The sequence below is a fragment of the Garra rufa genome, chromosome 23 (genome assembly GCF_049309525.1).
Source record: "Garra rufa chromosome 23, GarRuf1.0, whole genome shotgun sequence".
NCBI lineage: Eukaryota > Metazoa > Chordata > Actinopteri > Cypriniformes > Cyprinidae > Garra > Garra rufa.
In genome coordinates, this window is record NC_133383.1 from 12,398,347 (window position 1) to 12,408,772 (window position 10,426).

Here is a 10,426-nt window from a genome sequence, read left to right on the forward strand (position 1 = left end):
GCCCCAAAACGGGAGGATCCCTTTGTATTTTGAGGAATTTTCCCAAAAACTCCAATATTAAAAAATCTAAAAATATACAACATTTGAAGGATGTTAAATAAATGTTAGCATGCTCATTTCATACCTTGAAGTTTTAGAGTTAGAAAAGGTACAAAATAAAAAAATAAAGGTTAAACAGCATAGGAACTAAATACACACAGTAGTAGTGTAGAAATAGAATAAATCTGTAGAATAATAAATCATATGTTGCATTGTGACATTAATTTAATGTCAATTAGGCAAACTTTTCTACATTCCAATTACTGCATTGCTTAAGGGCATTGTACTGCTACATAATTTTGTTTGTAATTCCCATTATTTTGGAGATTTTAATTTATTTTTATTTAAATAAATTATTAAAGGTTTCATTTAAATTAAAAATTAGCAGTACAAATACTACCATTATCTATAAATATTTAACCATTTAAAAAAGGTTTATTTGGTTGTAAAATGTGCTTAACTCTCACAAAATAAAGTCAGATTCTATATACAGTAATTTCTTTCCAATTAATTTTACATTCTGTGGTGAAATACGACCCAAACACATTCTTGACAGGTTCCTTAAGTGTTCAACCCTAAAGTCTTGATGACAGGACAAGACAAACTAGTGATCTTCTAATTGCGTCCAAACAAAAGGAGAGTTTAACCCCTCACTGAGCTGCCCAGGACAGCCTTTGTCTCACACTAAATATGTGTGTTTGCCTTTTGTGTCTGAAATACTCCCCTCTCTTCATACAGCAGTCAAAAGCCCTTGATGAAGAGCAGCTCTCAATACAGTCCCACCCCGTCCCTTTAGGACATCAGAAAGCCAAGAATGAAAGATTGCTGGACATTTAACAAGTAAACAAAGACAAAACAAGGACTTTGAGTAGCCGTTAAAAGCAAAGAGATGGGTTTCAACTCTAGAGCCGTCACCGTGCACCTGCCACTCAGAAATTATGTCCCACAAACGTTAACTAAACACGTTTCTTTTGTTTTGTAATATGCACACACTTCAAAAGGTCACTAAAAATATCATATAAACAGTTCAACCACACCTGCACAAACAGTTTTTTGTAGAATATGTGTAAACATACAACACAGATTTTTTTTTTAAAGTCTGCTTTAAAAAAAGAAAAAACCTCCATGAAACATAATAACACAAAATAATTTTATTGTTAAAGCTTTCCTTATATAAATAGCATACTATTTATATTCCTCAGTTTTGCAATCATCATAAATCCTCCTGGAATAGGTATAAACTCTTAAAATGCGGTCTGTATTTTTATAGAAGATTGAGTTAAATTAAATTTGACTAGAATAGGGAACTTTCAGGCCGTCTGCTGGGGATTTCAGAGCTTTTTTTGGTCCTTATTCAGAGCGATCTGGCCCATTCAATGGTTCTGAATGAGAAACGGATCAGTGCAAACACACACAGTCTCCAGTTCAGACATGACATCATCTCTTTTATGGCTCTCCAGGACACGAATTTTGTGTGTGTGTGTGTGTGTGTGTGAGAGAGAGAGAGAGAGAGAAAAAAAGAGGGAGAGAGAGAGAGAGAGAGAGAGAGAGAGAGAGAGAGAGAAAGCTTCTTAGTGCCTTTTTTGTATAACAAAACCTGCATGTGTGTGTGTGTGTGTGTGTGTGTGTGTGTGTGTGTGTGTGTGTGTGTGTGTGTGTGTGTGTGTGTCTGAGTGTGTGTTTCCCTCTATAAATCACATTAAACCAGGGATTGGAAACCCTTAGACTGACAACTAGTCAAACTAATAATTTGTGGAGTGTCTGAATAGGACTAAACTAATGTACCAAAGACTGAGGGAATGCATTTTTTTCCTTTAAACAAAATATCGGTGATACTTGAAATCTTAAATTAAAATATAATAAAAAGATAGTTAGTTCTTAAAAACTCTGAGTGGAGAGTTGGAGAAGCTGGCATTAGAGTAGGATCCAAACGGCATTTTATTAATATGAACAAAAAACAAATAAAAGGCAAAAAGAAAGTTAATCTAGAGAAAGTCAAAATTCTCAAAAATAAGTTGCACAATCCAGAAACCATCCAGGAATGATCTTTACAGCATTAGCTTCTGCAGAAACCCAATACCTAGAAAAACATGTTTCAGGCCCAGATCCTGATCACCAGCACCGTCTGACCACACAGCACCTGGAAACTCACAGCTCATAAAGCTCTGTGGCAAACTGCGGTTTTCACTCTCCTCCCAGCAAATGACAGTGTGACAAATTTACAGCCTGCGAGGCAGTTAAACACATTCAGCACTCGGCGTTCTGCCTGTCAGCCGAGAGCAAGTACGCATCCACCTTTTAGCCCGTTAGAACCGCAGCGGTGCGACGAGAACACACGCACACACACAAAATAATAATGTTCCTTTCCTTCCTGTCAAAATCACTAAGTTAAGAGCAGTGCTGCTCATTAGGGAATGAGCCGATGTTCCCTCTTAGCTGCAGCACTTCCAGCGTAGACCAGAACAAACGCAGACTCAAAATGTGAGGACAAAAGCTAGAGATTACCTAAAACAAGAGGCAAACAAATAAACAGCATTTTTACAGCCTAATTAAAGATATTAAAAATCTTGTGGAAACACGGGTTAATTCCAGAGACAAGAACAGCATCAGTTCAAGCTCATAGCGGTACAAAATGGAATCGCTAAAGTAATGACTGTTTCCAAACATACGGAAGCCAACAAAGGTCATGCACTATTATATTTCTTTTTTGATTTTCAAATCATAGGCTATTATCTCAACTTTGAAGTTGACAGGAGAAAACAGTAAAGCCAATATAAAGTATAACCAATATATAAAGCTTTTATTTGCAAAAACTGATTTTTTAATTCTTTTTTACTTAATCAAAATAACCCAACTGCAGTTTGATTTTGATTAATTTGAATGCACAATGAAAAAAACATGATTTTTTTTTGCAAATTAACTATTCATATCTATATCAAATTCCATTATCCTCCTGCCACAGAAATAAAAGACCCAAACTGAGAGGAAAACAGACATTTCCTAGGATGTAAAAAGCTATTTTTGTCTTTAACATCAATTTCTTACTTATTTGCATGGAGTTTTAATATATATATATATATATATATATATATATATATATATATAAAAATACACATTTTGCCTAAAATATTGTTAAAAATAATGTGGTTACTATAGATGAAGATGTAGTAACTAGAAATTGCATGCTAAAAAAACCCCACCAATGTAGGAAAAATTGAAGAAAAAAATGATTTTATAGGGTCAATTTTTTTAAATTGAAATTTATACAACATCTGAAAGCTAAATAAATAAGCTTTCCATCGATGTATGTTTCTTAGGATAGGACAATATTTGGCTGAGATGCAACTATTTAAAAAAATTGAAATCTAATAATCAAAAAATCCAAATATTATGAAAAATTGCCTTTAAAGTTGTCCAAATTAAGTTCTTAGCAATGCATATTACTAATCAAAAACTTTTATAAATTTATGGTAGGAAATTTATAAACTATCTTAATGGAACATGATCTTCATATCCTAATGAGTTTTGGCATTAAAGAAAAATTTGTCATTTTGACCCATACAAAATGTATTTTTGGCTATTGCTACAAATATATCCATGCTACTTAGGGTTTTGTGGTCCAGGGTCACATATATAATATATAATTCATATGTAATTTAGACATTTTCCTAGGTTTGTAGGTGTTTCAAAAATGTTTCTTCTCAGGTGACTGATGGGTTCACCCAATAGAAATAGGTTTTCCTCAACATGAACCTCCAATTAGATGACACACTGGTCTAAACCGAGGACTGGCGAGAAGATCAAAAACGAGATCTTTGTGTTTTTTAAAAGCTTGGCCATCAACTTGATGTGCCCTGAAGAAACTTTAATATAGAACAGCAAAGTGCCAAAAATAAACCATCTGCCACAAAGACTTCAGAAGCCCTCATTAAGAAGGTGTGCAGATCTTCTACTTCAGAGGATAGTGACCTACATACCTAAAATAGAGAACTAGATTCAGCGGTGGCCCCTCGCTCACTCGCTTTCTCTCTCTCCTTCTCTGTGCTCTGTTGACAACTAAACTGCAATATCCCACCTTACACAAAAAGAAAATGGCCTGGAAACCGAAAGCTAAGCTAAAACTACTCTACTTTTTTGCCTTTCTGTCCTCCGGCATTTTTCTTTTTGTGCATTCCGTCTTTTCCATGCCTCTGGCCGTGCTTTGAAACAGCACTCCAGAAGAGAAAGCCGCGCGATAATGCCTGTCCAAACATCTCATTCCTGTGACACAGGGTCGTCTGAGGGGGCAACGCAAAAAGGTGAAGCAAGGAAAAAGACATTTTACAAGACTCAGGCTCTGGAAGAATAGGTGAAGTGCCACAGCATCAGATAGACAGGTTGTCTAGAAAACCAAATCATGTAAATAAAAGAAAAACAAAATATGCTTTTTGACAGAATAAAAATATTTATACTAAAATGCCTCGTTACTACAAATATATATTGTGTATTACAACAAAAGCAGTTCAGATCTATTGTCAAAGTTCTTGAATTAATTAACAAGCTTGATACTAAACTTTGAGTATTTCTTTTTTTTTTTTGAATTCGAATTGTCCATTTCAGCTACATATCGCATATTAATTCAGCTTCTCAATGAAATCATAGCTTATAAAGGTAAACAAAAGATGATTTAGATACAATATACATTGAGATAAAGTTAATGCTACACCCTTAAAAAAAACTTCCTGAATACATGAATGAATAAGTTCTCCTTAAATGCTGTGAAAGCAGCACTGATTCAAAACCCGGCAGCCATGAGTGTGTAACACTCTGAGTCTCTGTACAGTCCCTCCAACAGTTTACGCAAAGTTTCTCACTCTCTGCCAAGTTCAAAGCATGCTGTCACGTCCCATAACTTCAAAAAGCAATGCCAGAGGATTTACAAACATTTATAAACGCTCTTTATCTGATCGTCGTCCGTATTTGGTATGTACATACACACACAGCATCGATGCCTCTGGCCGTGACCCTTTAGCCCAGCTGCAATTCAAAAGCACAAAGCTCTCTTTTCACGAAACCTGCAGCTCGAGGCGAGTGATAAACTGCCCGAGTTGTTTCTCACAGGAAACTGAGCTCTTGACGGTTTAGAGAGGCAGAGAGAAGCCAAACAAAACAGCACAAAAAGAACAGCGAGGATTGTGCGATCCTTTGTGTCCATGTAACTTTAGCAAAAAAAAAAAAAAAAAAGAAAAAGAAAAGGCAGAGTACTCACGGAGAACACGAGCGCCTGGCCTTGTGAAGGAAAGAATCCGACTTGTTCTGGTCCATTCCGCATTTCGCCACCACCATAAAAATCTCCCTCCTAGACCGGAGCAGCGGAGGCTGGCGAAGCAACCCTAGGGCCCCCGGGGAAACAGCCCCGGCACTGGCTGCCTCTCGCTGCCTGTCAGGCTGGGAAACCGGCTTCTGTGTGGGGAGCAGCTGTTCCCCTCCACCTCCGCCTCCTCCTCCCAACCGCAGCACTTCTGTACAACCACACAAAAGCGGACTGAACGCGGCTGCCTCCTCCCAGCGATCGCACAAGCGCAGACAAGCGGGGCTGAAAGGCTGAGGCTGGTGGTCAGAGAGGCAGGTATTTAGTTCGCACCGTTTTCTAGTTTGTGGAGTCGCTGCTTTTTCAAGAGTGGGAGGGGACAAGCTGAAAGCTTCTGGGCGAGGAAACGGCACATAATCCCTAACGGCAGAAACTTCCTACTCTCTGGCAATAAGCAGGACATCCCCCGTCCGACGGAGCAGGAATGCGAGGCCCACTTTCAAAGAGGCCCAGTTACAAACAGGGCACAAAGTCACTTGAGCATGACCTGGGGGTCAGACATGGCAAGTGCGTGTAAGAGAGCCTGTGTGTGTGTTTAAGCAGGCATGACTGCTAAACAGACATGTGTCTAGAGAAAGTATGGTACTGCTGAAACAAAAGAAGACAACCGTTTGAGGTTTTTAACTATTCATTATTATATTAATATCCACCTTAATGTGAGTCTGTGTTTATATGATTTTGATTTATGCTTCTTTCATAACTGAAAACAATTTCTTTTTGTGAAAGATTAATCTTTTCTCGGGAAAAAAACCCTGCTCCGCCTCTGAAACAACTTTTCTTTTCAGCTGACATCATCAAGCCCTCTTATTCTTGAACTCCGCCCTTTTAACCACCTGTCAGAATAGCAAACTATTTTATTAATAGACTGTCAAAAGGTCAGGCATTTTATTATTAATTAAAATTAAAAGCGCAAATACTATTTTTATTTGCGAAGACAAAATCTTGACGCCATTTCCCAAACTATACATGCAATTTAGATTTTTGTTTTTGGCAGAATTTTTTATGCAACTGACTTACAGTCAAAGCAAAAATTATTCAGACACCAGATATAATTTTGGATTTATTTTTTACTAGTGGGAGCAGGACACTATAGTACAATTATGTAAGTGAGGATAGCAAAATAAAGTAAACTGTGACATATTGTACTCAAAAATTCTTCATAGTGTGGACTACCAGTAAAATTGATAAAAATTTGGGACCAAATTTTTTTAGGGTGTGTTCACACTTGTCATGTTTGGTTCGATTAAAACAAACTCTGGTGTGATTGCTCTGTTAGTGCGGTTCATTTGAGTAAGTGTGAACGCTGCCATCCAAACACTGGTGTGCACCAAACAATCATTTTAACGGTCTCGGTTTGCCATCCAAAAACTCTTATGCGATTTGAATGAAATTTGAACACAACAAGGATCAAATACTTTTAAACTAACTCAAAACAGGAAATAATGACAAGATGCGACACTATGCGACAGGAGTTCATGAAGCGGTGTATCCAAAAAATAATGAGCAGAGGGCAAACGTGGAGCAACGAGGAAGTAAAGTGTCTTTTATGAGCTCTTTGTAAGTTTGCAAGTGGTGAAAATAAAATCAGATACAAGCAACGAGTGTGCTTAGTCCAGCAGACGGTATTAGGTGTATCTGACTTAAAGCGATGCTAAGCAGACCAATCAGTGAATGGGTACTTTGATGTCATACACCCACAATGCCGCTTTAAGTTGAAAGTAACCTTTTCCTTTTGTTTGGAGTGTTCGGTGAGTTCCACCACAAAATATATGTCAGTCAACCCGACCAATCAGGTTGTGAACATATCACTATGCCTTTAGGTTCGGTATCTTTAAGTTCACTGTCAAAAATGACAGTTTTTAACGCTAAGCGGATCATGACCAAATGTATCATTTTTCTTTTTGGTCCCGATCAAATTAACTAAACAACCAAACTACTAGTGTGAACATACCCTCAGACACTTTGACCTGACCATGTTTTGCTTGAGTGCTTTTTCTTTAAATTAAGCATTGCTTGGTAATTGTTTGACCTAAATTGGTATTGTCTAATTGTGTACTTAAATTTTACAGCTGACAGGTATTCAACCTAATATGCTACATACCTTTCTATCAAAGTTATCTGATATCATAAAGATGAATTTTTATTCTGACGCAGTTTAACTCTGAGTTCTTGTCATATTTTATTAATATTTTTCAAACTATAAACTGTGATAATGTAAGAAATGCTGCTCAGTGTCTGAATACATTTTGGTTTGACTGTATATTGCATTTAATGTACACATTTCAAAAGTTCATGTTTCCCTGCACTCTTAAAAATAAAGGTGCTTTAAAAGGGTTCTTCACAGCGATGCCATAGAAGAACCATTTTTGGTTCCGCAAAGGACCATTCAGTCAAAGGTTCTTTAAAGAACCATCTCTTTCTTACCTTTTTATAATCTGAAGAACCTTCTTTCGCCACAAAGAACCTTTTGTGAAACAGAAAGGTTCTTCAGATGTAAAAGGTTATTCATGGAACCATTTAGACAAAAAAGGTTCTTCTATGGCATCGTGAAGCACCTTTATTTTTAAGAGTGTGGGTACTGTCGGCGCCGATAGCCTTGTGGGCAGCGCGCCAACATACAGCGCCGTTGTGCCCCGGGCATCCCGTGTTCGAATCCCGACTGGAGGACCTTTCCCGACCCCGACCCACTTCGCTTCCTCTCAATTCTATGTTTTTTTAATATGCTGCAAAATGCAAAATCACTTTACATTAATACTAGCAATGCTTCGATTGATATTAATCCACTCGAAATGCAATTCATTAAGTTAAATTAAGGAATAGTGTAATGTTAAAGGAATGTTTAATAACTGACAAAAAGATAGTTTAATAAAGAAACGCATGCCATTTAAACAGCAATCATTTTATTTCACTTTTTCTGAGTCTTAGTGTGCAAATCTCGAATCAAATCATTAATGTTTGCCAAGTCAGTGAATACATTTTAAAAACTATTTGTGCAAAGTGGATTGTCTGTTGGTGAACTGTCAACAAAATTCTAGCCATGGCAATATTAGTATGTAGCATATCAATTTCTTTCACAAGACTGATTTCTGACAAATAGTTGTCATTAGATTAGGAGAACTGACAGGGATCATTTATACTTTTACATTTAGCTGTTTAATCTGCTGTTAGTTTTAAGTCCGTATTCACAGACTATAGCCTGCCCTGCTATAATGAATGTGCGTCAAAGCGGTAAAAAACCCCCCCACTAGCATTAACGTTAACTGTTGTCGTTACTTTGATGGACTTTGATGGATTCACTAGCAAACTTTAAGTGACTTACACTTTTCTTTGAAAAAAAGCTCCTTTTGTCCAGCTTCTTTTTTTGCTGCCGCCATCCTCACATGTATGTCACCCAAAACACCTTCTTGGCACGGGATAAAAAAATCCACTGCATTGCATTTGGCGCTGCTTGTATCTGAACGCAGCCATAACCTCTCACATGATAGCAGGGAAAGGCACAGCCAATCAAAATGTTCATATGTGTTTTGGGGGCGGGAGGACTCAAGGAGAGAACGTGATTCATCCCTTTCTGCGTGTCTAGATTAATGTTGACAGCGCGATTTTTTTTTTTTTTTTTAAATCGATTAAATTATTGGTGGGGACATTTCAATGGTTGGAGGATATTGGTGGGGACACATCCCCTCCGTCCACCCTAAATCTACGCCCCTGCACTGTGCCATACAACTATTTGAAAAGTTTATAGAGGAATTATGCTTACTGTTTCAATAATTATAAAAAAAGGCTGTATTTAGTATAAACTGTGTTGTATTCAGTATGCTAGCATTCTATTCTAAACATAGTCCAAGAGATTTTCCAAAAACAATTTTCCAATACATTTATCTAATTTTAAAGGAAAGGAAAGGAAAGGAAAGGAAAGGAAAGGAAAGGAAAGGAAAGGAAAGGAAGTGAAGTGAGGCCAAGTATGGTGACCCATAGGAATTTGTGCTCTGCATTTAACCCATCCAAGTGCACACACACAGTAGTGAACACACACCCGGAGCAGTGGGCAGCCATTGCTGTGGCGCCCGGGGAGCAGTTGGGGGATCGGTGCCTTGCTCAAGGGACTCACCTCAGTCGTGGTATTGAGGGTGGAGAGAGTGCTGTACATTCACTCCCCCCACCCACAAACCCTGCCGGACCTGAGACTTGAACCTTTGGGTTACAAGTCCGACTCTCTAACCATTAGGCCACGGCTGCCCAAATTGATAAAAGTTCTGCCCAAAACTTTTTCCCATTTCACTTGGAAAAACAACATATTACGGAAGTAAGATGGGCTGCCATTTCACGTTAACTATGTCAATAACAGAGCTAGTAAAAATGTGACATTGGAGGAAATGTGTTTAGTGTGTTTTGTCACCTTCTCCAGAAGCTGTTAATCTCCAGATGTCAGCTGGCCGGCTGGGTCACTTGAGGAGAGGCGAGTGGAGAATGTGGAGAATTCAAATCATGTTTAACGAGGCTGTGGGTCTTTTGACTCGCGTCACCGTTTCAAGTGTCTGCAGCCAAAAAAAAAAAAAGTTGTTAACGACAGAATAATACGTATATAACACACAATTGAAACTGCCGTTTGAACTCCTGTAGTAACTTCAAAGAGTGATGTATTTTAAAGGAACCGTATGTAGGATTGTGGCCAAAACTGGTACTGCAATCACTTTCAAAATACTGTAGAACGGTGTATCCCCTCCCCCTCCCCCTGACTCGAGGTTGCCAGCTAAGCTGCAGGATCCAGCAGGAACGTAGGCTGCTACAAGGAGCTTCCAATGGCAAGTGACGAGTCCTACACAGTAATTTTTTTTCTTCTGTTAATTATGTTTATGCTTCACGAGAGATATTTTGCGAAGTAATTATGTATCGCAAAAATGTACTAATGGCGATTAGCGAAATACTTCGTAAAGATGTACTGTAATATCACATTTCAGTCGGAACATAGATTGTTTTCATACCCTGCTAGTGGTGCGATATAAAGCTTTTTATGAACACATTTAGCACGGGTGACCG

The 10,426-nt window shown here is 38.0% G+C and overlaps 1 long non-coding RNA gene across 1 annotated transcript in view; it reads right to left on the reverse strand.

Moving 5' to 3' along the window:
- LOC141299287 (uncharacterized) overlaps positions 1 to 5,626 on the reverse strand; it is a 58,819-nt gene extending 53,193 nt beyond the window's left edge. The window contains exon 1 of the long non-coding RNA XR_012341748.1: positions 5,288 to 5,626. This is a non-coding gene — a long non-coding RNA (uncharacterized lncRNA). The remainder of the gene's footprint in view (positions 1 to 5,287) is intronic.
- Between the last annotated feature and the right edge of the window lie 4,800 nt (positions 5,627 to 10,426).